General features: G+C 50.8%; 1 long non-coding RNA gene across 7 annotated transcripts; it reads left to right on the top strand.

Moving 5' to 3' along the window:
- Window positions 1-759: 759 nt before the first annotated feature.
- On the top strand, window positions 760-15,972 carry LOC146767470 (uncharacterized). 7 transcript variants are annotated; one of them, XR_014954559.1, is made up of 10 exons: window positions 769-4,294; window positions 4,662-5,368; window positions 5,447-5,488; window positions 5,576-6,589; window positions 6,668-6,709; window positions 6,816-6,981; window positions 7,065-7,137; window positions 7,216-12,704; window positions 12,787-12,827; window positions 12,909-14,255. It is a non-coding gene; the product is annotated as an uncharacterized LOC146767470 (long non-coding RNA). The 7 variants fall into 7 exon arrangements; XR_014954557.1 differs by lacking the exons at window positions 12,787-12,827; window positions 12,909-14,255 and adding an exon at window positions 14,639-15,972 and having other exon boundaries at window positions 770-4,294; window positions 7,216-8,215; window positions 8,300-11,607; XR_014954556.1 differs by lacking the exons at window positions 12,787-12,827; window positions 12,909-14,255 and adding an exon at window positions 14,639-15,972 and having other exon boundaries at window positions 770-4,294; window positions 7,216-10,694; window positions 10,779-11,607.
- The last annotated feature ends 9,842 nt before the right edge of the window (window positions 15,973-25,814 follow it).

Here is a 25,814-nt window from a genome sequence, read left to right as displayed (position 1 = left end):
CAGGGCAGTGCACAAATTTGAGGTGGGGACAGCTTTGTTCTGGGATGCATCCTTCGATGTTTGTAGTTTTTGCATTCAGGCGCTAGCTCAGGGCCAGGGGCCCCTGGGCACATACTTTGGCCATTTTCCCGGGGAAAGAAAACTCACGAGTTCAGGTTCCTGATGTCAGTTTGTAGGTCTCCCTTGGCACTGTAGTGGCAGCACAAATTTGAGGTGGGGACAGCTTTGTTCTGGGAGATATTCTTTGATGTTCCTATTTGTTGCAGTCAGCCTTCCACCCGGGGTCAGGGGGTCCTGTGCGCTAATTCCAGCCCTTTTCCCTGGAAAGAAAACTCACCAGTCCAGGTTCCTAATGTCAGTTTGTAGGGCTCCCTTGGGACTCTCAGGGCAGTGCAAGTTTGAGGTGGGGGCAGATGAAGTCTCGGAGATATCCTTTGATGTTCTTATGTGTTGCAGTGAGGCGCCTGCCCAAGGCCAGGGGGACCTTTGTTCTAATTCCAGCCTTTTTCCCTGAAAAGGAAACTCACCAGTCCAGGATCCTGATGTCAGTTTGTAGGGCTCCCTTGGGACTCTCAGGGCAGTGCAAGTTTGAGGTGGGGGCAGATGAAGTCTCGGAGATATCCTTTGATGTTCTTATTTTTGCAGTCAGGTGCCCAGCCGGGGTCAGGGGACCTGTGCGCCAATTCCAGACTTTTTCCCTGGGAAAGAAAGCTCACCAGTGCAGGTTCCTGATGTCAGTTTGTAGGTCTCCCTTGGCACGGGACGGGCAGCACAAGTTTGAGGTGGGGACAACTTCGTTCTGGGATACATTCTTTGATGATTTTAATTTTTGAAATAAGGTGCCAGCTCAGGCCCAGGGATCCCTGAGCACATACTCTGGCCCTTTTCCCTGGGAAAGAAAACTCACCAGTCCAGGTTCCTGATGTCAGTTTGTAGGGCTCCCTTGTGACTCTCGGAGCACTGCAAGTTAGAGGTGGGGACAGCTTTGTGCTGGGATGCATCCTTCAGTGTTTCGATGTTTTGAAGTCAGGTGCCAGCTCAGGGGCAGGGACCTCTGGGCACATTCTCTGGCCCTTTACCCTGGGAAAGAATACTCAAAGTCCAGTTTCTTGATGTCGGTTTGTAGTGCTCCCATGGGACTATCAGGGCAGTGCATGTCTGAGATGGGGACAACTTTGTTCTGGGATGCATCCTTTGATGATTGGAGTTTTTGTAGTTCTGTGCCAGCTCATGCCCAGGGATCCCTGAGCACATACTCCGGCCCTTTTCCCTAGGAAAGAAAACTCACCAGTCCAGGTTCCTAATGCTAGTTTGCAGGGCTCCCTTGGGACTGTCAGGGCAGCACAACTTTGAGGTTGGAGGAGATGGTGTCTGGGTGATATCCTTCCATATTCGTATTTGTTGCAGTCAGGCGCCTGCCCAAGGCCAGGGGGTCCAGTGCTGTAATTCCAGCTCTTTTTCCTGGGAAAGAAAACTCACCAGTTCCGGTTCCTGATGGCAGCTTGTAGTGCTCCCATGGGACTGTCAGGGCAGTGCAAGTTTGAGGTGGGGACAGCTGTGTTCTGGGATACATCCTTCGATGATTGGAGTTTTTGAAGTCACGTTCTTGCTCAGGGCCAGGAGCCCCTGGGCACATACTCCTGCCCTTTTCCCTTGGAAAGAAAACTCACCAGTCCAGGTTCCTGATGTCAGTTTTTAGGGCTCCATTGGGACTATCAGGGCAGTACAAGTTTGAGGTGGGGGCAGATGGGGTCTGGGAGATATTCTTCGATGGTCATATTTGTTGCAGTCAGCTGCCCACCCAGGGCCAGGGGGTCCTGAGTGCTAATTCCAGACTTTTAGCCTGGGAAAGAAAACTCACCAGTCCAGGTTCCTGATGTCAGTTTGCGAGTTGTGCTTGGGATGTTTAAGGTAACCCCTGATTAACATCAGGGCAGCTTGGGTCCACAACACATCCTTCTGCATTCAGATTTTCAGTGGGCGGCCCTTCTTTCATGGCCCCTGGGTCTTGGACTCTGTCACTGGCCTTATTCTCTGTGAAACATGGCTCACCCTCTACACTTCCTGGTTTCAATTTTAAGGAGGTGCTTGTCTCTTCCGGGGCAGGCAGAATTCTTGGTGGGAGCAGTTTTGCTCCAGGATAAATCTTGTGCCATTCAGAACAAAATGATGTAGAATGTCACTTGCAGCCACAGACCTCGTGATCCAACCTCTGCCCTTTTTCCCTATAAAACCAACCTCACCCTCTCTGTGTGTTGATGTCTCTTCACTGGAGGTGTGCTGCTCTCCAAGGGCAGCAAGAATTCCTGGTGTTGGCAGCTGTGGTCTGTGAGAAATCATTCACTGTTTTCAATTTTGGTAGCACAATTCCTGTTTGGCCAGGGGAAAGATTGTTAATTATCTTGGCAATGAAAATCTGGCACCCCATTGTTTAAGGGTCTGGCAAAGGGCTGTGTAGGGGAGGGAACACCCCACAGGACCTTTCTTCACCTTCTCCCCCACTCTTAGGTGTAGCAGCTCCCCATGTGAGCAGCTGCTTTTAGTGCAGCTACCTGCGCACACCTGCACAGGGAGCTGCTAATCCAGAGGGGCTAACAGGGGTATCCCAAGCGTCCCTCCAGGAGCTACAGTCGGAACATCCAGCTGGGACCGGGGAGCAGCCGGACCCACCCGGGCACGGAGCATCCCTTTGAGAAAATGCAGAGGGCAGAGCCCTCTTGCCAAGGGACAGCACCTGAGCAGGCCGGGCAGCATGTGGGGTTCCATAGGAGAGCTTTCAACTTTCCCCTTTTATTGTGTCAGTCCCTCCCTAGAACGCCAAAACCTTCCACAGCACTCCCAGAAAAAAGAGGGGTTATGGAGAGACAAGGGGTTTAAAGTATGGGAAAAAACTTCCTTTTCCATTATTTCTTGCTTTCAAATAATGAGGAAATGCACTTCCCCTGCAATTTTAATGGTCTCATTTGAAAGAGTCCCTGCCTTTTCTATGCTGTTAGGGGTGGTAATTGACAGGGAATCCCCATATTCCATTATTTTCCAGTTTAAATAGAGGGGGGAAAACCTTGACAATGTTGTTTATGGGTTTGAATTAAGAGTAACCCTTTTTGTTGTCCTAAGGCTTAAATTGAGGGGGAAGCCCAGCTATCTCTCTTTCTTAAGGGTTTGGATTGAGGGGAAAATCCCTCTGTCTTCATAACTGGAGAGATTTAAATTGAGGAAAGCCTCTCTTTTCCCAATATTCGAGGGGATTAAGTTAAAGGGCAGAAGCCATTTATTTGCCATGGTATCCATTTCAGTGGAGGCAACTTCCCCATTTCTTCATTTTAAGGAATTAATTTGAAGGAGGCTCTTCTAAGATGCTTTTTCAGCATTTAAACCTACTTTTCAGGGCACTTCTTTCTGTGCCCTAGGACTAAGTACCTCAGAGAAAGGCAAGCCTAGCACGTACTTAACCTTTATGTTGCCCAGGAGCCTATTGTTTTTCTTATTTTTATTTATAATGTAGTTAGTCCTAATTAGCAGCCCCAAGGAGAACTTAAACTGTTCATATAATTAGTATTTTTCTCCACCCTTAGTCTCAGGTTGAGTACTACTTAGTAGTCACTGAGGAATAATTATATAAGTTAACAGCAAATCACCCAACTTATCTAGATAAGCTGCCTAAAAACAAAGTTTTATTTCTTACCAGTTTTTTTGCCCTTTTGCTCCAAGCAGTTGTACAAAAAAGAAAGAGCTGTCATTTCCCTGAAGAGTTTTCTTCTATATCCAGCCCTTTCTTCTCCTTGAATTCAAGCCAGAGGAGCCAAATAGCCACAGCTCCTCTGATGGCTTTTATACACTGTGGGGTTTGCCCCCTCCCTTTTCCCAGGTGCCACGGGAACGAGAGGCGGGCCCAATCAGGGGTATATTAACCCCAGCCTTTCCCAAGGGGCTTCATTCCCTCAGTGGGATCAGCTGGGGTAAGAGCTCTCCTCTCATTCAGATGAAGAGGCTCCTTTAGCTTAGCTTGTTCTCTGCAGCTGCTTTTGGGCTTCTAATGCAACAGAGACTTTGAAGATACTGCAAAGAAAACAACGTTGAACACAGGGAGTATTTAAATTCACAGTTTGGGGTTGAGTATTCAGGGCTGGTAAGGTGCTTTTGTAATTTCTGATTTTTTTCTTCTTTTTTTAGGAGGAGGGCAACTTCCAGTAATTGCAGTTTGTGTCGAGCGCAACATTTTTCCAGCAGATTCATCACGACGCAGAAGGCATCCGCACTGTGTCAAAGATGATGTGTGAGACGGCGGCTTCAGGTGAGTTGAGGATTGTGACTAGGAGAGGGAGAGTAAGCAGGGTACCGAGTTAGGAGTTATCCCGGTGGGGGTTTGCAGGCAGTAGGGTGAGAAACGGTGCGTATCTGCAAGGCTTTTCACAAGCATAGCAGAGGCATCCACGTGTCATACGGCACACAAGCTCCTCCACCGAACTCACACAAATGCCATGTAGCTTTGCCTCTCTAACCCCCGTGCCACTCATCATAACAGCCATACCTTAGACTGAGGATGAGGCCGGAGACTTGAACACCCAGGCACACTCAGGAGAGGATAAGTAACTGACTTGCTGAGATTTGGCCCACATAGCACTAAACACAACCATTGATTTTCCCATTCTTTATTTTAGAAGACTAAGAGGCTAACAGGCTATCTCCTCTGAGCCAGACTCATTTCAGGTCCAACGTGGATTCACATCACCAGTCATCCAAAAGATAAGTTAGGGCCAGGGCCTGGAGATGGGAGCAGCGTCTTCCTTCTGCACCCGATGGGGATTTTCATCCCCTGATACGTGCAAGATAAGTGCAGGGCTACAACCCACAGAGGGAATGGAAGAGAGGTGCCGGGTGGGACTCCCCAGGAGGGGTTTTTGAGACAATTTTGGAGATGGGGATGCCCAAGAAGCGTCTCCTAAGGCCACCTAAAGGGAAAGCGTCTGTTTTGATCTCAGTGCTGAGCTGCTCAGGGCAGAGCAGCGATGGCGTGTGTCCTGTCACTCGTCTCTGGTGCACCCTATTATCTTTGCATCTCTCAGTCCTTTTTTCTCCTCCAAAGCTCTCTCTCCCTGTCCTGTGTCACGGGTGTCTGCACATATTTTTCCCGGGGCTGCTCTGCCCTGCTGCATAGCCTGTATTAGCACAAGTCCTGGGGACTTGAAATTGGTAATGCCGGGTGTAGTTGGGCTCTAGATTGTATCAGGAGTTTGCCATAACATGTTTGGTGATGCTAAGTTGTCCTGCAGCCGTTTGACACTAGTCCTAACTTCCTTTCAGATGCAGACAATTCAAATCTGTGGCAGAGGGCCCCAGTCCTGGGGGAGGGTGTTTCCATGAGCAGGTCAGTCATTGTTTGCATTTGTAGGGGAAGCCTAAATGGTGACTGTATTACAGCAGTGTTCTTTGCCTTTATTTTCAGGAGGTCCAGGCAGATAGCAGCAGTCAAGGCCAAGTGTGCCAGGTGAGCAGTGGACCAAAGCAGTTGTTTTTGCTCAGCTTTTACTTTTTGATTCAACTGTAAGCATCCATTCTTGTTTGTGTGCTTTAGGGAATCCACTCAGAGTATGCCAAGCCCCTGTCCCCAACAGCTGATGGCCTGGATTTCTTGTGCTTGTGAGCCTTCAGGAAGTATTGCTGGACTCTGAGATGAAGCCTTGAAATTTTGTATTTCACGATGGCAGCCAGGTAGCCTTTGGCAATGGCTGAGGAGTTGCGGTGAGTCGCCGAGGTAGGGAGGGGGAGCCAAGGTCCTCTTAGGTTTCAGCAATGCCGAATCACTTTGTCTCTTCTTAACCCAGGCAGATCCTGCGATGACGGTGGCAGCCTCCGAGCCTGGCAAAAGTGAGCGGCCTGAGCATTCTTAGGAGAACGGTGAGTAGCGGGATTGCTGGGTTTTGTCCATTGTGCAGCTAAGATCATGCAGTGATGTTTGGTGTTCTCGATTGTAGCTGAGCACGGGACCACAGCCCGGTGACCATAGGACATTCCCTGCAGGCGAGGCAGCCTCCATTGGATTCTCATCCCCAGATGCCTGAGAGATAAGTATAGGGCTAAGGTCCACAGAGGGGATTAAAGTAGGGTGCTGGGAGGGCCTTTAGGATCAGCTTTGGGGGCAGGGATGTGCAAGAAGCGTCCCCTTAGGCCAGCTAAAGGAAAAGTGTCTGTTTTGACCACAGTGCTGAGGTGCTCAGGGCAGAACAGTTCCGGTGTGTGTCCTGTCAATTGTCTCTGGTGCACTGTGTGTTCTTTAGGTCTCTCGGTCCTTTCTTCTCCTCAAAAGCTTTCTGTCCCTGTCCTGTGTCACGGGTGTCTGCATGTATTTGTCCCGCAGCTGCTCTGCCCTGCTGCGTAGCCTGTAATAGCACAAGTCCTAGGGACTTGAAATTTTTAATGCAGGATGTAGTTGGGCTCTAGATTTTATGGGGAGATAGACATAACATGTTTGGTGATGCTATGTTGTCCTGCAGCCATTTGACACTAGTCCTAACTTCCTTTCAGATGCTGACAACTGAAATCAGTGGCAGAGAGCCCCAGTCCTGGGTGTGGTTTTTCCTATGTGCAGGTCAGTCATTGTTTGCATTTGCAGGGGCAGCCTCAATGGTGACCGTGTTACAGCAGTGTTCTTTGCCTTTACTTTCAGGAGGTCCAGGCAGACAGCAGCAGTCAAGGCCAAGTGTGCCAGGTGAGCAGTGGACCAAAGCAGTTGTTTTTGCTCAGCTTTTACTTCTTGCTCAGCTTTTAGTTTTTGATTCAACTGTAAGCATCCATTCTTGTTTGTGTGCTTTAAGGAATCGACTCAGAGTATGCCAAGCCTTTTTGACCGACAGCCGATGGCCTGGATTTCCTGTGCTTGTGAGCCTTCTGGAAGTATTGCTGGACTCTGAGATGAAGCCTTGAAATTTTGTATTTCACGATGGCATCCAGGGAGCCATTGGCAATGGCTGAGGAGTTGCGGTGAGTCGCCGAGGTAGGGAGGGGGAGCCAAGGTCCTCTTAGGTTTCAGCAATGCCGAGTCACTTTGTCTCTTCTTAACCCAGGCAGACCCTGCGATGACGGTGGCAGACTCCGAGCCTGGCCAAAGTGAGCGGCCGGAGCATTCTTAGGAGAACGGTGAGTAGCGGGATTGCTGGGTTTTGTCCATTGTGCAGCTAAAGATCTTGCAGTGATGTTTGGTGTTCTCGATTGTAGCTGAGCACGGGACCACAGCCCGGTGACCATAGGACATTCCCTGCAGGCGAGGCAGCCTCCATTCACATGCGACATGGATCGTCATCCTCAGATGCCCAAGAGATAAGTATAGGGCTCAGACCCATAGAGGGATGAAAGAGGGTGTGCTGGGAGGATCTTTTGAATCAGCTTTGGGAGCGGGGATGTGCAAGAAGCGTCCCCTTAGGCCAGCTAAAGGAAAAGTGTCTGTTTTGACCACAGTGCTGAGGTGCTCAGGGCAGAGCAGTTCCGGTGTGTGTCCTGTCACTTGCCTCTGGTGCACTCTGTGATCTTTGGGTCTCTCAGTCCTTTCTTCTCCACAAAAGCTCTCTCTCCCTGTCCTGTGTCACGGGTGTCTGCACATATTTTTCCCGGAGCTGATCTGCCCTGCTGCATAGCCTGTAATAGCGCAAGTCCTGGGGACTTGAAATTTGTAATGCTGGGTGCAGTTGGGCTCTAGATTGTATTAGGATATTGACATAACATGTTTGGTTCTGCTAAGTTGTCTTGCAGCCATTTGACACTAGTGCTAACTTCCTTTCAGATGCAGACAGTCCAAATCAGTGGCAGAGGGCCCCAGTCTTGTGTGGAGATTTTCCCATGAGCAGGTCAGTCATTGTCTGCATTTGCAGGGGCAGCTTAAATGGTGACCGTGTTACAGCTGTGTTCTTTGCCTTTATTTTTAGGAAGTCCAGGCAGATAGCAGCAGTCAAGGCCAAGTGTGCCAGGTGAGCAGTGGACCAAAGCAGTTGTTCTTGCTAAGCTTTCCGTTTTTGGTGTGACTCTAAGCATCCATTCTTGTTTGTGTGCTTTAGGGAATCGACTCGGAGTATGCATAACTCTGTCACCAACCAGCTGATGGATCAGGTTTCATGCACTTTGGATCTCTCTGGAAGCATTACAGGACCCTGTGACGGAGCCTTCCAATCCTGCATTTCAAGGTCCCATCTGAGCAGCCCTGAGGAATGGCTGCGGAGTTGCGGTGAGTCCGGGAGGTAGGGAGGGGGGTGTGAGAGTACAGTCATGTTTCAGCAATGTCATGTCGCCTTGTCTCCACTTAACCTAGGCGTACCCTGCAATGACGGCGTCGGAATCCAAGCACGTCTGAAGCGTGCAGGCCAAGAACCCGGGCATTCTGAGGAGAACGGTGAGTAGCAGAATTACAAGTTTTTGGCCGATGTGCTGTTCAGACCGTGCACTGATGTTTAGTTTTCTTTGTCTTGGCAGACCCAGAGGTGACAGCTGGAACTTAGCAGACAGGCAGATGGCCACCTTCTACACTCAAGAGGGATTTGCATCCGCAGCTGCGTACAAGATAAGTGGAGGGTTATGACCCACAGAGGGGATGAAAGAGGGGTGCTGGGTTGGGACTTTCTAGAAGGGGTTTTTGTGTCAGTTTTGGAGACACGGATGTGCAAGAAGCATCTCCTTAGGCCACCTAAAGGGAAAGTGTCTGTTTTGACCACAGTGCTGAGGTGCTCAGGGCAGAGCAGTTCCGGTGTGTGTCCTGTCACTTGCCTCTGGTGCACTCTGTGTTCTTTTGATCTCTCAGTCCTTTCTTCTCTTCAAAAGCTCTCTCTCCCTGTCCTGTGTCACGGGTGTCTGCACATATTTTTCCCGGAGCTGATCTGCCCTGCTGCATAGCCTGTAATAGCGCAAGTCCTGGGGACTTGAAATTTGTAATGCTGGGTGCAGTTGGGCTCTAGATTGTATTAGGATATTGACATAACATGTTTGGTTCTGCTAAGTTGTCTTGCAGCCGTTTGACTTTAGTCCTAACTTCCTTTCAGATGCAGACAATTCAAATCTGTGGAAGAGGGCCCCAGTCCTGGGGGAGGGTGTTTCCATGAGCAGGTCAGTCATTGTTTGCATTTGCAGGGGATGCTTAAATGGTGACTGTATTACAGCGGTGCTCTTTACCTTTATTTTTAGGAGGTCCAGGCAGACAGCAGCAGTCAAGGCCAAGTGTGCCAGGTGAGCAGTGGACCAAAGCAGTTGTTCTTGCTCAGCTTTTACTTTTTGTTTCAACTGTAAGCATCCATTCTTGTTTGTGTGCTTTAGGGAATCCACTCAGAGTATGCCAAGCCTTTGTGACCGACAGCCGATGGCCTGGATTTCCTGTGCTTGTGAGCCCTCTGGAAGTATTTCAGGACTCTGAGATGAAGCCTTGAAATTTTGTATTTCACGATGGCATCCAGGGAGCCATTGGCAATGGCTGAGGAGTTGCGGTGAGTCGCCGAGGTAGGGAGGGGGAGCCAAGGTCCTCTTAGGTTTCAGCAATGCTGAGTCACTATGTCTCTTCTTAACCCAGGCAGACCCTGCGATGACGGTGGCAGCCTCCGAGCCTGGCCAAAGTGCACAGCCCGAGCATTCTTAGGAGAACGGTGAGTAGCGGGATTGCTGGGTTTTGTCCATTGTGCAGCTAAGATCATGCAGTGATGTTTGGTGTTCTCGATTGTAGCTGAGCACGGGACCGCAGCCCGGTGACCATAAGACATTCCCTGCAGGCGAGGCAGCCTCCATTCACATGCGACATGGATCGTCATCCCCAGATGCCCAAGAGATAAGTATAGGGCTCAGACCCATAGAGGGATGAAAGAGGGTGTGCTGGGAGGATCTTTTGAATCAGCTTTGGGAGCGGGGATGTGCAAGAAGCGTCCCCTTAGGCCAGCTAAAGGAAAAGTGTCTGTTTTGACCACAGTGCTGAGGTGCTCAGGGCAGAGCAGTTCCGGTGTGTGTCCTGTCACTTGCCTCTGGTGCACTCTGTGATCTTTGGGTCTCTCAGTCCTTTCTTCTCCACAAAAGCTCTCTCTCCCTGTCCTGTGTCACGGGTGTCTGCACGTATTTTTCCCGGAGCTGATCTGCCCTGCTGCATAGCCTGTAATAGCGCAAGTCCTGGGGACTTGAAATTTGTAATGCTGGGTGCAGTTGGGCTCTAGATTGTATTAGGATATTGACATAACATGTTTGGTTCTGCTAAGTTGTCTTGCAGCCATTTGACACTAGTGCTAACTTCCTTTCAGATGCAGACAGTCCAAATCAGTGGCAGAGGGCCCCAGTCTTGTGTGGAGATTTTCCCATGAGCAGGTCAGTCATTGTCTGCATTTGCAGGGGCAGCTTAAATGGTGACCGTGTTACAGCTGTGTTCTTTGCCTTTATTTTTAGGAAGTCCAGGCAGATAGCAGCAGTCAAGGCCAAGTGTGCCAGGTGAGCAGTGGACCAAAGCAGTTGTTCTTGCTAAGCTTTCCGTTTTTGGTGTGACTCTAAGCATCCATTCTTGTTTGTGTGCTTTAGGGAATCGACTCGGAGTATGCATAACTCTGTCACCAACCAGCTGATGGATCAGGTTTCATGCACTTTGGATCTCTCTGGAAGCATTACAGGACCCTGTGACGGAGCCTTCCAATCCTGCATTTCAAGGTCCCATCTGAGCAGCCCTGAGGAATGGCTGCGGAGTTGCGGTGAGTCCGGGAGGTAGGGAGGGGGGTGTGAGAGTACAGTCATGTTTCAGCAATGTCATGTCGCCTTGTCTCCACTTAACCTAGGCGTACCCTGCAATGACGGCGTCGGAATCCAAGCACGTCTGAAGCGTGCAGGCCAAGAACCCGGGCATTCTGAGGAGAACGGTGAGTAGCAGAATTACAAGTTTTTGGCCGATGTGCTGTTCAGACCGTGCACTGATGTTTAGTTTTCTTTGTCTTGGCAGACCCAGAGGTGACAGCTGGAACTTAGCAGACAGGCAGATGGCCACCTTCTACACTCAAGAGGGATTTGCATCCGCAGCTGCGTACAAGATAAGTGGAGGGTTATGACCCACAGAGGGGATGAAAGAGGGGTGCTGGGTTGGGACTTTCTAGAAGGGGTTTTTGTGTCAATTTTGGAGACAGGGATGTGCAAGAAGCATCTCCTTAGGCCACCTAAAGGGAAAGTGTCTGTTTTGACCACAGTGCTGAGGTGCTCAGGGCAGAGCAGTTCCGGTGTGTGTCCTGTCACTTGTCTCTGGTGCACTCTGTGTTCTTTTGATCTCTCAGTCCTTTCTTCTCTTCAAAAGCTCTCTGTCCCTGTCTTGTGTCACGGGTGTCTGCACATATTTTTCCCGGAGCTGCTCTGCCCTGCTGCATAGCCTGTAATAGCACAAGTCCTGGGGACTTGAAATTGGTAATGCCGGGTGTAGTTGGGCTTTAGATTGTATCAGGAGTTTGCCATAACATGTTTGTAATTTGAGCAAAGGACCACAGCCCAGTACTCTCATGTTTCAGCAATGCCATGTTGTCTTGTCTCCACTTAACCTAGGTGTACCCTGCGATGATGGCATCAGAGTCCAAGCACGCTTGAAGTGTGCAGGCCAGGAACCCAGGCATTCTGAGGAGGATGGTGAGTAACAGATTTACCAGGTTTTAGCCGATGTGCTGCTAAGACCGTGCACTGATGTTTAGTTTTCTCTCTCTCGGCAGACCAAGAGGTGACAGCTGGAACTTAGCAGACCGGCCCATGGCCGTCTTCTGGACCCAACAGGCATTTGCTGCATGCAAGATAAGTTGAGGGTTATGACCCACAGAGGGGATGGAAGTGGGTGCTGAGTTAGGACTTCCTAGAAGGGGTTTTTGCATCAGTTTTGGATAAGAGGATGTCCAAGAAGTGTCTCCTTCAGCCACCTAAAGGGAAAGTGTCTGTTTTGACCACAATGCTGAGGTGCTCAGGGCAGAGCAGTTCCTGTGTGTGTCCTGTCACTTGTCTCTGGTGCACCCTATTATCTTTGCATCTCTCAGTCCTTTTTTCTCCTCAAAAGCTCTCCCTGTCCTGTGTCACGGGTGTCTGCACGTATTTTTCCTGGAGCTGCTCTGCCCTGTTGCATAGCCTGTAATAGCACAAGTCCTGGGGACTTGAAATTTGTAATGCAGGGTGTAGTTGGGCTCTAGATTGTATGGGGATATTCATATAACTTTTTGCTGCAGCTAAATTTTCCTGCAGCTGTTTGACACTAGTCTTAAGTTCCTTTCAGATGCTGACAGTTCAAATCTGCGGCAGAGGGCCCCAGTCCTGGGGGAGGGTGTTGCCATGAGCGGGTCAGTCATTGTTTGCATTTGCAGGGGAAGCCTAAATGGTGAATGTGTTACCACAGTGTTCTTTGCCTTTATTTTTAGGAGGTCCAGGCAGATGGCAGCAGTCAAGGCCAAGTGTGCCAGGTGAGCAGTGGACAGAAGGAGTTGTTCTGAATCAGGTCTCAATTTCTGGTGCAATTCTAAGCATCCATTCTTGGTTCCTTTGTTTTATTTTAGGCAGTCGTCTTGCAAGATGTCTTCGGTCCGGATGTCGAAGGCCAGGTGGGTTCAAGTGTAAGGTCTGGGTGTGCGTATTTTTCAGGTCAGGGGGATGTTGTTTTCACAGTTTCTCAGTGTGGGTTTTTTTTGCTTTGTGTTTTTGCAGGTGCTGTCGCTGCCCGAGCTGTGTGAAGGAACAGAGGCGAGCGGGTGAGTTGGCATTTAGGCACGGTGACTCACAGGTGACCGTTATGCAGCAGCATGTTTAAGCGTGTACCTTTTTGTTTTCCAGGTATCCTCCAGGCAGCCGGTGGAGTCAAACTGAGATTTCAGGTGAGCCGGGGCAGCGGTGTGTCAGAGTTTCGGGGATTTCTCTTTTTGTGTGCACTAGTTGAATTTTCCGTTTTGTCTTAGGTACCCTGAGGAGGAGCGTAGCTGAAGTTTGGAAACGGGAGCACCGAAGCTGATGCACAGAACGTCTCGCCGTCCACATCCAACTGACATGGGATTCCATCCGGTCATCTTGCAAAAGCTAAGTGCTGGGGCCAGTAGGTGGGAGCTGGGGGGGAAAACCTTTACTAGCACAGGAGGCTATTTGATGTTAGCTCAGAGAAGAGGCCCATAGTGGGACGGGCCCCTCGGGAGCAAAGGGAGAGGGTTTCTCCTCAGCCCCCCCAGAGTCGTCGCCGGGCAGGGCAGTTCCGATCCCTATCCGCGTTCTCGTGACGTTCGCATCGGCGGCCTTCTTCGACTCTCGACGTCGTCGTGGATCTCTTCACCATAGGAGCACGCCTTCACGTCCGCAGCTATAGCCACGGTCACCCTGTAGTCATTTCTTCCTTCTCTAGGCCTACTGAGCTTCTTAGGCTTCCTCTTAAGTGCTTTGGCACTAACATCTTGAAAGGAGTTACACATCATCATCAAGTGCTATTGCCCTAGGGCTCTCTTTCCTTTGGCATCATCAGCCCATGGCTCATCTTGGCTTAGGAATCTTGGGTCCATAAGATGAAATTGCCAGGCAGTTTCCACTTGTGTCCGTGTCCCGTTGTCTGTGTCCGTGTCCCGTTGTCTGTGTCCGTGTCCCGTTGTCTGTGTCATAGGTCTTTGTTACATCTCCATGCTTTAGCAGCATCATTTTTTTGCCGTATCGGCCATATTTTGCTCACATACCTTTCCGGATATCAATTATTCCGGCATCTTTACATATTTACTTTTTTGGGACCGAAAGATGTACACGAGATGTTCTCATTCATCTTCATTCTCAGTTTTGGTAGCCTTTCTCTTGGACTTCCGTACAGAGCTTATTAGCCCCTCATCACCTGACCACAGTAGTTCTGTAGCATCTGCCTTCTCAAAGGATATAGGGCTTAAAAATTAGTCTTCTGGAGAATTGTATCAAGTCCTCACTTATCTCTTATCTCCGTCAGCTTATGTCGCGCCTACCTACATCGGCTTATATCGTACACGCGCATGTTACACCTACCTAGGTTGGCTTATGTTGTTTGCGCTTATACTGTATGTACCTAACGTTGGCTTATGTTGTTTGCGCTTATACTGTATGTACCTACCTTGGCTTATGTTGTTTGCGCTTATACTGTATGTACCTAACGTTGGCTTATGTTGTTTGAGCTTATACTGTATGTACCTACCTTGGCTTATGTTGTTTGCGCTTATACTGTATGTACCTAAGGTTGGCTTATGTTGTTTGCGCTTATACTGTATGTACCTACCTTGGCTTATGTTGTTTGCGCTTATACTGTATGTACCTAAGGTTGGCTTATGTTGTTTGCGCTTATACTGTATGTACCTACCTTGGCTTATGTTGTTTGCGCTTATACTGTATGTACCTAACGTTGGCTTATGTTGTTTGCGCTTATACTGTATGTACCTACCTTGGCTTATGTTGTTTGCGCTTATACTGTATGTACCTAACGTTGGCTTATGTTGTATGCACCTCTGTTGTGCCAATTAGGATCGGAGCTGCCTTGCCCGGCCACGTAGTTACGCTTAGGTAGAGCAGTTATAAAACTTTGCCATTCATCTGTCCTCTACGGGGTTTCGGGTACAACAGCGATGGGCCCAGAGTCTGTGTAGCTCCTAGCTCTCAGATAGTCAGTCATTGACCGCCTCCCCTTGTCTCATAGGTCGCCGGGTGCCTACAGGATTTCCTGGAATCTACCATTCGACATCGAGGAGCTGCGGTCAGAAGATGCGTTTAAAGCATATTCTTCAGCGTATTCTTTCACGTAAGGGTGGCAGCCAGCCTGTCAGCAGAACGTGTGAGAGTGCGATTGTCTGTGTCTGTCTGTAAGGGTTTGTGTGTACTTGTGTCTGCAGCTGTGTGTCTGCAGCAGTTATAACCTTGTGCGTATTGCCTTTCAGGTTTTTCCACTCATTTTTAAATTTAGAATAAAAAATCCCCAGCCGGGGGGTTTTTTTTTTTTCCCCCCGGCTGGGTTTTTTTTTCCTCGGTCCCGGCCGGTCAGCGAGGCGACGTTCATCGCCAAAGTTGGGGCGCCTACCGCCCCGGGACCGAGGTTTTCGTCAGGCAGGAGGAATTTTTGGGAGTCTCCCGGGAGCCACGTTCCCGAGGAGCGTCACCACCGAGCGTCGGCGGCCAGGGCTTAGCGGAGCGGTTGAGATGAGAGCGAGGGTGGGTTTGCGTGTAAGCCGAAGGAGTGCTGTGTGTGTGAAGCAGTCATAACCTTGTGCATATTGCCTTTCAGGTTTTTCCACTCATTTTTAAATTTAGAATAAAAAATCCCCAGCCGGGGGGTTTTTTTTTTTTTCCCCCCGGCTGGGTTTTTTTTTCCTCGGTCCCGGCCGGTCAGCGAGGCGACGTTCATCGCCAAAGTTAGGGCGCCGACCGCCCCGGGACCGAGGTTTTCGTCAGGCAGGAGGATTTTTTGGGAGTCTCCCGGGAGCCACGTTCCCGAGGAGCGTCACCACCGAGCGTCGGCGGCCAGGGCTTAGCGGAGCGGTTGAGATGAGAGCGAGGGTGGGTTTGCGTATAAGCCGAAGGAGTGCTGTGTGTGTGAAGCAGTCATAACCTTGTGCATATTGCCTTTCAGGTTTTTCCACTCATTTTTAAATTTAGAATAAAAAATCCCCAGCCGGGGGGTTTTTTTTTTTTTCCCCCCGGCTGGGTTTTTTTTTCCTCGGTCCCGGCCGGTCAGCGAGGCGACGTTCATCGCCAAAGTTAGGGCGCCGACCGCCCCGGGACCGAGGTTTTCGTCAGGCAGGAGGATTTTTTGGGAGTCTCCCGGGAGCCACGTTCCCGAGGAGCGTCACCACCGAGCGTCGGCGGCCAGGGCTTAGCGGAGCGGTTGAGATGAGAGCGAGGGTGGGTTTGCGTGTAAGCCGAAGGAGTGCTGTGTGTGTGAAGCAGTCATAACCTTGTGCATATTGCCTTTCAGGTTTTTCCACTCATTTTTAAATTTAGAATAAAAAATCCCCAGCCGGGGGGTTTTTTTTTTTTCCCCCCGGCTGGGTTTTTTTTTCCTCGGTCCCGGCCGGTCAGCGAGGCGACGTTCATCGCCAAAGTTAGGGCGCCGACCGCCCCGGGACCGAGGTTTTTGTCAGGCAGGAGGATTTTTTGGGAGTCTCCAGGGAACCACGTTCCCGAGGAGAGACGACGCCTCAGGGGTCAGAATGCAGTTGCAGCGAATGTGAGTTTGTGTGCAACAGGAAGGGGGCGTGCAGGTCGGCCGAGAGTTTAGTGCCGTTTTTGTTCTGGGCGTGTCATAACAATAAAAGCGTAAAGGGCTCGTCTGAAACGGTTATATTGTGTCAATATGTATTTGGCTTGTAGTACATTATATTGTTCTGTATCTGCAGTTGTTCCTGTCTTTTGATGTATTTTGCTGTATGTAAATTGGACTTGTACTTGTGTACCCAGGTACGATGTATTTTTAATTGTATTTGTATCTGTACTCACATTTGTATACTTTATTTCCCTGTGTATTGCTGAAGTTTAAATTAAAGGAATAAAGATTAATCAGCCCCAATAACAATTCCCCTTACCCTCTGCCCCGCCCACCATTCGTGTCCTGTCTTTCTTTGGTGTGGTCGCGTCATCATTTTAACCCTATTTCTCCCTCTGCCTCTTACTTTCCTCTTTAGTCTATTCCTCACTTTATCCTTCCACGTCTAACTCTTTCTCTGTCTCTGGCTGTGTTTCCTTTGTTTCCATTTCTAACACATCTCTATGTTTCTCTAACCCTGTCTATTTTTTTCTAGTCCTCTACATGTATTTCCCCATGTCTCTTTGTATGTCTCTTTCAATCTAGGTTTCACTGCATTTTCTTCTTCTTTTTTTTTTCTCTTTGTCACCCTTTGTCTTTCTTTCTCTTTGTCACCCTTTGTCTTTCTAACACTCGCTATCCTTTTCTTTGTCTCTAACGCTTTTTTGTTTTCTGTCTAACTTTAACTCTTTTGTCTTTCTAACTCTCTATTTCTTTCCCTCTCGAATCCTACCTTTTGTTCCGTCTCTATTTCTTTTTTTCCTCGCCCATTTCCTTTTCTCTTTCATTTCAAGCGCTTCCTTTTCTGTTTGCGTTTCACTCTTTTTCTCTTTACTCTTTCTGATCTGACTTTTTTGGTTTTTCTTTTCTCTCTAAGTCTTTCATTTTTCTTTCTCTGTCTCCTCCTCACTCTGTCCTCTTGTTCTCACTGTGTCTTCTTCTTATTCTACTCACTCTCTCCTCCTCACTCTGTCCTCTTGTTCTCACTGTCTCTTCGTATTCTACTCACTCTCTCCTCCTCACTCTGTCCTCTTGTTCTCACTGTCTCTTCTTCTTATTCTACTCACTCTCTCCTCCTCACTCTCTCTTCTTATTCTTCTCACTCTGACTCTCTCCTCCTCACTCTGTCCTCTTGTTCTCACTGTCTCTTCTTCTTATTCTACTCACTCTCTCCTCCTCACTCTCTCTTCTTATTCTTCTCACTCTGACTCTCTCCTCCTCACTCTGTCCTCTTGTTCTCACTGTCTCTTCTTCTTATTTTACTCACTCTCTCCTCCTCACTCTCTCTTCTTATTCTTCTCACTCTGACTCTCTCCTCCTCACTCTCTCCTCTTCTTCTTCTCACTCTGACTCTCTCCTCCTCACTCTCTCCTCTTGTTCTCACTGTCTCTTCTTCTTCTTCTTCTCACTCTCTTCTTCTCACTCTCTCCTCTTCTTCTTCTCACTCTCTCCTCTTCTTCTTCTCACTCTCTCCTCTTCTTCCTCTCACTCTCTTCTTTTTCCTCTCTTTCTCTTCCTTTCTAAACTTAGAATAAAAAAGCAGCAGTAGAAATTTTCATGCTCCCAGGGAGTAAAAAAAAAAAAAAAAAAAAAACATTTAAAAGAGAAATTTTTACTCCCTGGGAGCATCAAAATTTCTACTGCTGCACCAGACTTTATATTTTTCTTCTTTTTATATATATATACTATATAGTATATATACTGTATATACTATATACACTGTATATACTATATATATACACTGTATATACTATATATATACTATAGTGTGTATATATATACTATATACATAATAGGGGTTCTAGTAGGTAGCCCCGACCCCTCCTCCTCTCCCCACCCCTAGCCACTCCCCCGACGCTCACCCCGCCCCCTGCCACTCCCCCGCCCCTAGCCACTCCCCCGACGCTCACCCCGCCCCTTGCCACTCCCCCGACGCTCACCCCGCCCCCTGCCACTCCCCCGCCCCTAGCCACTCCCCCGACGCTCACCCCGCCCCTTGCCACTCCCCCGCCCCTAGCCACTCCCCCGACGCTCACCCCGCCCCCAGCCCCTCCCCTAACCCCGCCCCTAACCACTCCCCCGACCCCGCCCCCAGCCCCTCCCCTAACCCTAACCCCGCCCCCAGCCCCTCCCCTAACCCTAACCCCGCCCCTAACCACTCCCCCGACCCCGCCCCCAGCCCCTCCCCTAACCCTAACCCCGCCCCCAGCCCCTCCCCTAACCCTAACCCCGCCCCTAACCACTCCCCCGACCCCGCCCCCAGCCCCTCCCCTAACCCTAACCCCGCCCCCAGCCCCTCCCCTAACCCTAACCCCGCCCAGGCAGGGGGGCGTGTCGGGGGGCGGAGCCGGGGGCGTGTCGGGGGGCGGAGCCGGGGGGCGGATCCGGGGGGCGGAGCCGGGGGGCGTGTCGGGGGGCGGAGCCGGGGGGCAGATCCGGGGGGCGTGTCGGGGGGCGGAGCCGGGGGCGTGTCGGGGGGGCGGAGCCGGGGGCGTGTCGGGGGGCGGAGCCGGGAGCGGAGCCGGGGGGCGTGTCGGGGGGCGGAGCCGGGGGCGTGTCGGGGGGCGGAGCCGGGAGCGGAGCCGGGGGGCGTGTCGGGGGGCGGAGCCGGGGGCGTGTCGGGGGGCGGAGCCGGGGGGCGGATCCGGGGGGCGGAGCCGGGGGGCGGAGCCGGGGGCGTGTCGGGGGGGCGTGTCGGGGGGCGGAGCCGGGGGCGTGTCGGGGGGCGGTGCCGGGAGGCATGTCGGGGGGCGGATCCGGGGGGCGGAGCCGGGGGGCGTGTCGGGGGGCGGAGCCGGGGGCGTGTCGGGGGCGGAGCCGGGGGCGTGTCGGGGGGCGGAGCCGGGGGCGGAGCCGGGGGGCGTGTCGGGGGCGTGTCGGGGGCGTGTCGGGGGGCGGATCCGGGGGGCGGATCCGGGGGCGGATCCGGGGGGCGGAGCCGGGGGCGTGTCGGGGGGCGGAGCCGGGGGCGTGTCGGGGGGCGGAGCCGGGGGCGTGTCGGGGGGCGGAGCCGGGGGCGTGTCGGGGGCGGAGCGGGGGCGTGTCGGGGGGGCGGAGCCGGGGGGCGTGTCGGGGGGGCGGAGCCGGGGGGCGTGTCGGGGGGCGGAGCCGGGGGCGGAGCCGGGGGCGGAGCCGGGGGGCGGAGCCGGGGGGCGTGTCGGGGGGCGGAGCGGGTTAGGGTTAGGGTTAGGGTTAGGGTTAGGGTTAGGGTTAGGGTTAGGGTTAGGGTTAGGGTTAGGGTTAGGGTTAGGGTTAGGGTTAGGGTTAGGGTTAGGGTTAGGGTTAGGGTTAGGGTTAGGGTTAGGGTTAGGGTTAGGGTTAGGGTTAGGGTTAGGGTTAGGGTTAGGGTTAGGGTTAGGGTTAGGGTTAGGGTTAGGGTTAGGGTTAGGGTTAGGGTTAGGGTTAGGGTTAGGGTTAGGGTTAGGGTTAGGGTTAGGGTTAGGGTTAGGGTTAGGGTTAGGGTTAGGGTTAGGGTTAGGGTTAGGGTTAGGGTTAGGGTTAGGGTTAGGGTTAGGGTTAGGGTTAGGGTTAGGGTTAGGGTTAGGGTTAGGGTTAGGGTTAGGGTTAGGGTTAGGGTTAGGGTTAGGGTTAGGGTTAGGGTTAGGGTTAGGGTTAGGGTTAGGGTTAGGGTTAGGGTTAGGGTTAGGGTTAGGGTTAGGGTTAGGGTTAGGGTTAGGGTTAGGGTTAGGGTTAGGGTTAGGGTTAGGGTTAGGGTTAGGGTTAGGGTTAGGGTTAGGGTTAGGGTTAGGGTTAGGGTTAGGGTTAGGGTTAGGGTTAGGGTTAGGGTTAGGGTTAGGGTTAGGGTTAGGGTTAGGGTTAGGGTTAGGGTTAGGGTTAGGGTTAGGGTTAGGGTTAGGGTTAGGGTTAGGGTTAGGGTTAGGGTTAGGGTTAGGGTTAGGGTTAGGGTTAGGGTTAGGGTTAGGGTTAGGGTTAGGGTTAGGGTTAGGGTTAGGGTTAGGGTTAGGGTTAGGGTTAGGGTTAGGGTTAGGGTTAGGGTTAGGGTTAGGGTTAGGGTTAGGGTTAGGGTTAGGGTTAGGGTTAGGGTTAGGGTTAGGGTTAGGGTTAGGGTTAGGGTTAGGGTTAGGGTTAGGGTTAGGGTTAGGGTTAGGGTTAGGGTTAGGGTTAGGGTTAGGGTTAGGGTTAGGGTTAGGGTTAGGGTTAGGGTTAGGGTTAGGGTTAGGGTTAGGGTTAGGGTTAGGGTTAGGGTTAGGGTTAGGGTTAGGGTTAGGGTTAGGGTTAGGGTTAGGGTTAGGGTTAGGGTTAGGGTTAGGGTTAGGGTTAGGGTTAGGGTTAGGGTTAGGGTTAGGGTTAGGGTTAGGGTTAGGGTTAGGGTTAGGGTTAGGGTTAGGGTTAGGGTTAGGGTTAGGGTTAGGGTTAGGGTTAGGGTTAGGGTTAGGGTTAGGGTTAGGGTTAGGGTTAGGGTTAGGGTTAGGGTTAGGGTTAGGGTTAGGGTTAGGGTTAGGGTTAGGGTTAGGGTTAGGGTTAGGGTTAGGGTTAGGGTTAGGGTTAGGGTTAGGGTTAGGGTTAGGGTTAGGGTTAGGGTTAGGGTTAGGGTTAGGGTTAGGGTTAGGGTTAGGGTTAGGGTTAGGGTTAGGGTTAGGGTTAGGGTTAGGGTTAGGGTTAGGGTTAGGGTTAGGGTTAGGGTTAGGGTTAGGGTTAGGGTTAGGGTTAGGGTTAGGGTTAGGGTTAGGGTTAGGGTTAGGGTTAGGGTTAGGGTTAGGGTTAGGGTTAGGGTTAGGGTTAGGGTTAGGGTTAGGGTTAGGGTTAGGGTTAGGGTTAGGGTTAGGGTTAGGGTTAGGGTTAGGGTTAGGGTTAGGGTTAGGGTTAGGGTTAGGGTTAGGGTTAGGGTTAGGGTTAGGGTTAGGGTTAGGGTTAGGGTTAGGGTTAGGGTTAGGGTTAGGGTTAGGGTTAGGGTTAGGGTTAGGGTTAGGGTTAGGGTTAGGGTTAGGGTTAGGGTTAGGGTTAGGGTTAGGGTTAGGGTTAGGGTTAGGGTTAGGGTTAGGGTTAGGGTTAGGGTTAGGGTTAGGGTTAGGGTTAGGGTTAGGGTTAGGGTTAGGGTTAGGGTTAGGGTTAGGGTTAGGGTTAGGGTTAGGGTTAGGGTTAGGGTTAGGGTTAGGGTTAGGGTTAGGGTTAGGGTTAGGGTTAGGGTTAGGGTTAGGGTTAGGGTTAGGGTTAGGGTTAGGGTTAGGGTTAGGGTTAGGGTTAGGGTTAGGGTTAGGGTTAGGGTTAGGGTTAGGGTTAGGGTTAGGGTTAGGGTTAGGGTTAGGGTTAGGGTTAGGGTTAGGGTTAGGGTTAGGGTTAGGGTTAGGGTTAGGGTTAGGGTTAGGGTTAGGGTTAGGGTTAGGGTTAGGGTTAGGGTTAGGGTTAGGGTTAGGGTTAGGGTTAGGGTTAGGGTTAGGGTTAGGGTTAGGGTTAGGGTTAGGGTTAGGGTTAGGGTTAGGGTTAGGGTTAGGGTTAGGGTTAGGGTTAGGGTTAGGGTTAGGGTTAGGGTTAGGGTTAGGGTTAGGGTTAGGGTTAGGGTTAGGGTTAGGGTTAGGGTTAGGGTTAGGGTTAGGGTTAGGGTTAGGGTTAGGGTTAGGGTTAGGGTTAGGGTTAGGGTTAGGGTTAGGGTTAGGGTTAGGGTTAGGGTTAGGGTTAGGGTTAGGGTTAGGGTTAGGGTTAGGGTTAGGGTTAGGGTTAGGGTTAGGGTTAGGGTTAGGGTTAGGGTTAGGGTTAGGGTTAGGGTTAGGGTTAGGGTTAGGGTTAGGGTTAGGGTTAGGGTTAGGGTTAGGGTTAGGGTTAGGGTTAGGGTTAGGGTTAGGGTTAGGGTTAGGGTTAGGGTTAGGGTTAGGGTTAGGGTTAGGGTTAGGGTTAGGGTTAGGGTTAGGGTTAGGGTTAGGGTTAGGGTTAGGGTTAGGGTTAGGGTTAGGGTTAGGGTTAGGGTTAGGGTTAGGGTTAGGGTTAGGGTTAGGGTTAGGGTTAGGGTTAGGGTTAGGGTTAGGGTTAGGGTTAGGGTTAGGGTTAGGGTTAGGGTTAGGGTTAGGGTTAGGGTTAGGGTTAGGGTTAGGGTTAGGGTTAGGGTTAGGGTTAGGGTTAGGGTTAGGGTTAGGGTTAGGGTTAGGGTTAGGGTTAGGGTTAGGGTTAGGGTTAGGGTTAGGGTTAGGGTTAGGGTTAGGGTTAGGGTTAGGGTTAGGGTTAGGGTTAGGGTTAGGGTTAGGGTTAGGGTTAGGGTTAGGGTTAGGGTTAGGGTTAGGGTTAGGGTTAGGGTTAGGGTTAGGGTTAGGGTTAGGGTTAGGGTTAGGGTTAGGGTTAGGGTTAGGGTTAGGGTTAGGGTTAGGGTTAGGGTTAGGGTTAGGGTTAGGGTTAGGGTTAGGGTTAGGGTTAGGGTTAGGGTTAGGGTTAGGGTTAGGGTTAGGGTTAGGGTTAGGGTTAGGGTTAGGGTTAGGGTTAGGGTTAGGGTTAGGGTTAGGGTTAGGGTTAGGGTTAGGGTTAGGGTTAGGGTTAGGGTTAGGGTTAGGGTTAGGGTTAGGGTTAGGGTTAGGGTTAGGGTTAGGGTTAGGGTTAGGGTTAGGGTTAGGGTTAGGGTTAGGGTTAGGGTTAGGGTTAGGGTTAGGGTTAGGGTTAGGGTTAGGGTTAGGGTTAGGGTTAGGGTTAGGGTTAGGGTTAGGGTTAGGGTTAGGGTTAGGGTTAGGGTTAGGGTTAGGGTTAGGGTTAGGGTTAGGGTTAGGGTTAGGGTTAGGGTTAGGGTTAGGGTTAGGGTTAGGGTTAGGGTTAGGGTTAGGGTTAGGGTTAGGGTTAGGGTTAGGGTTAGGGTTAGGGTTAGGGTTAGGGTTAGGGTTAGGGTTAGGGTTAGGGTTAGGGTTAGGGTTAGGGTTAGGGTTAGGGTTAGGGTTAGGGTTAGGGTTAGGGTTAGGGTTAGGGTTAGGGTTAGGGTTAGGGTTAGGGTTAGGGTTAGGGTTAGGGTTAGGGTTAGGGTTAGGGTTAGGGTTAGGGTTAGGGTTAGGGTTAGGGTTAGGGTTAGGGTTAGGGTTAGGGTTAGGGTTAGGGTTAGGGTTAGGGTTAGGGTTAGGGTTAGGGTTAGGGTTAGGGTTAGGGTTAGGGTTAGGGTTAGGGTTAGGGTTAGGGTTAGGGTTAGGGTTAGGGTTAGGGTTAGGGTTAGGGTTAGGGTTAGGGTTAGGGTTAGGGTTAGGGTTAGGGTTAGGGTTAGGGTTAGGGTTAGGGTTAGGGTTAGGGTTAGGGTTAGGGTTAGGGTTAGGGTTAGGGTTAGGGTTAGGGTTAGGGTTAGGGTTAGGGTTAGGGTTAGGGTTAGGGTTAGGGTTAGGGTTAGGGTTAGGGTTAGGGTTAGGGTTAGGGTTAGGGTTAGGGTTAGGGTTAGGGTTAGGGTTAGGGTTAGGGTTAGGGTTAGGGTTAGGGTTAGGGTTAGGGTTAGGGTTAGGGTTAGGGTTAGGGTTAGGGTTAGGGTTAGGGTTAGGGTTAGGGTTAGGGTTAGGGTTAGGGTTAGGGTTAGGGTTAGGGTTAGGGTTAGGGTTAGGGTTAGGGTTAGGGTTAGGGTTAGGGTTAGGGTTAGGGTTAGGGTTAGGGTTAGGGTTAGGGTTAGGGTTAGGGTTAGGGTTAGGGTTAGGGTTAGGGTTAGGGTTAGGGTTAGGGTTAGGGTTAGGGTTAGGGTTAGGGTTAGGGTTAGGGTTAGGGTTAGGGTTAGGGTTAGGGTTAGGGTTAGGGTTAGGGTTAGGGTTAGGGTTAGGGTTAGGGTTAGGGTTAGGGTTAGGGTTAGGGTTAGGGTTAGGGTTAGGGTTAGGGTTAGGGTTAGGGTTAGGGTTAGGGTTAGGGTTAGGGTTAGGGTTAGGGTTAGGGTTAGGGTTAGGGTTAGGGTTAGGGTTAGGGTTAGGGTTAGGGTTAGGGTTAGGGTTAGGGTTAGGGTTAGGGTTAGGGTTAGGGTTAGGGTTAGGGTTAGGGTTAGGGTTAGGGTTAGGGTTAGGGTTAGGGTTAGGGTTAGGGTTAGGGTTAGGGTTAGGGTTAGGGTTAGGGTTAGGGTTAGGGTTAGGGTTAGGGTTAGGGTTAGGGTTAGGGTTAGGGTTAGGGTTAGGGTTAGGGTTAGGGTTAGGGTTAGGGTTAGGGTTAGGGTTAGGGTTAGGGTTAGGGTTAGGGTTAGGGTTAGGGTTAGGGTTAGGGTTAGGGTTAGGGTTAGGGTTAGGGTTAGGGTTAGGGTTAGGGTTAGGGTTAGGGTTAGGGTTAGGGTTAGGGTTAGGGTTAGGGTTAGGGTTAGGGTTAGGGTTAGGGTTAGGGTTAGGGTTAGGGTTAGGGTTAGGGTTAGGGTTAGGGTTAGGGTTAGGGTTAGGGTTAGGGTTAGGGTTAGGGTTAGGGTTAGGGTTAGGGTTAGGGTTAGGGTTAGGGTTAGGGTTAGGGTTAGGGTTAGGGTTAGGGTTAGGGTTAGGGTTAGGGTTAGGGTTAGGGTTAGGGTTAGGGTTAGGGTTAGGGTTAGGGTTAGGGTTAGGGTTAGGGTTAGGGTTAGGGTTAGGGTTAGGGTTAGGGTTAGGGTTAGGGTTAGGGTTAGGGTTAGGGTTAGGGTTAGGGTTAGGGTTAGGGTTAGGGTTAGGGTTAGGGTTAGGGTTAGGGTTAGGGTTAGGGTTAGGGTTAGGGTTAGGGTTAGGGTTAGGGTTAGGGTTAGGGTTAGGGTTAGGGTTAGGGTTAGGGTTAGGGTTAGGGTTAGGGTTAGGGTTAGGGTTAGGGTTAGGGTTAGGGTTAGGGTTAGGGTTAGGGTTAGGGTTAGGGTTAGGGTTAGGGTTAGGGTTAGGGTTAGGGTTAGGGTTAGGGTTAGGGTTAGGGTTAGGGTTAGGGTTAGGGTTAGGGTTAGGGTTAGGGTTAGGGTTAGGGTTAGGGTTAGGGTTAGGGTTAGGGTTAGGGTTAGGGTTAGGGTTAGGGTTAGGGTTAGGGTTAGGGTTAGGGTTAGGGTTAGGGTTAGGGTTAGGGTTAGGGTTAGGGTTAGGGTTAGGGTTAGGGTTAGGGTTAGGGTTAGGGTTAGGGTTAGGGTTAGGGTTAGGGTTAGGGTTAGGGTTAGGGTTAGGGTTAGGGTTAGGGTTAGGGTTAGGGTTAGGGTTAGGGTTAGGGTTAGGGTTAGGGTTAGGGTTAGGGTTAGGGTTAGGGTTAGGGTTAGGGTTAGGGTTAGGGTTAGGGTTAGGGTTAGGGTTAGGGTTAGGGTTAGGGTTAGGGTTAGGGTTAGGGTTAGGGTTAGGGTTAGGGTTAGGGTTAGGGTTAGGGTTAGGGTTAGGGTTAGGGTTAGGGTTAGGGTTAGGGTTAGGGTTAGGGTTAGGGTTAGGGTTAGGGTTAGGGTTAGGGTTAGGGTTAGGGTTAGGGTTAGGGTTAGGGTTAGGGTTAGGGTTAGGGTTAGGGTTAGGGTTAGGGTTAGGGTTAGGGTTAGGGTTAGGGTTAGGGTTAGGGTTAGGGTTAGGGTTAGGGTTAGGGTTAGGGTTAGGGTTAGGGTTAGGGTTAGGGTTAGGGTTAGGGTTAGGGTTAGGGTTAGGGTTAGGGTTAGGGTTAGGGTTAGGGTTAGGGTTAGGGTTAGGGTTAGGGTTAGGGTTAGGGTTAGGGTTAGGGTTAGGGT

This window comes from Lonchura striata, chromosome 4 (genome assembly GCF_050655825.1).
Source record: "Lonchura striata isolate lonStrDom1 chromosome 4, ASM5065582v1, whole genome shotgun sequence".
Classification (NCBI taxonomy): domain Eukaryota; kingdom Metazoa; phylum Chordata; class Aves; order Passeriformes; family Estrildidae; genus Lonchura; species Lonchura striata.
The sequence above is the reverse complement of the archived record's forward strand: the minus strand, read 5'-3'. Positions and strand labels throughout refer to the sequence as shown.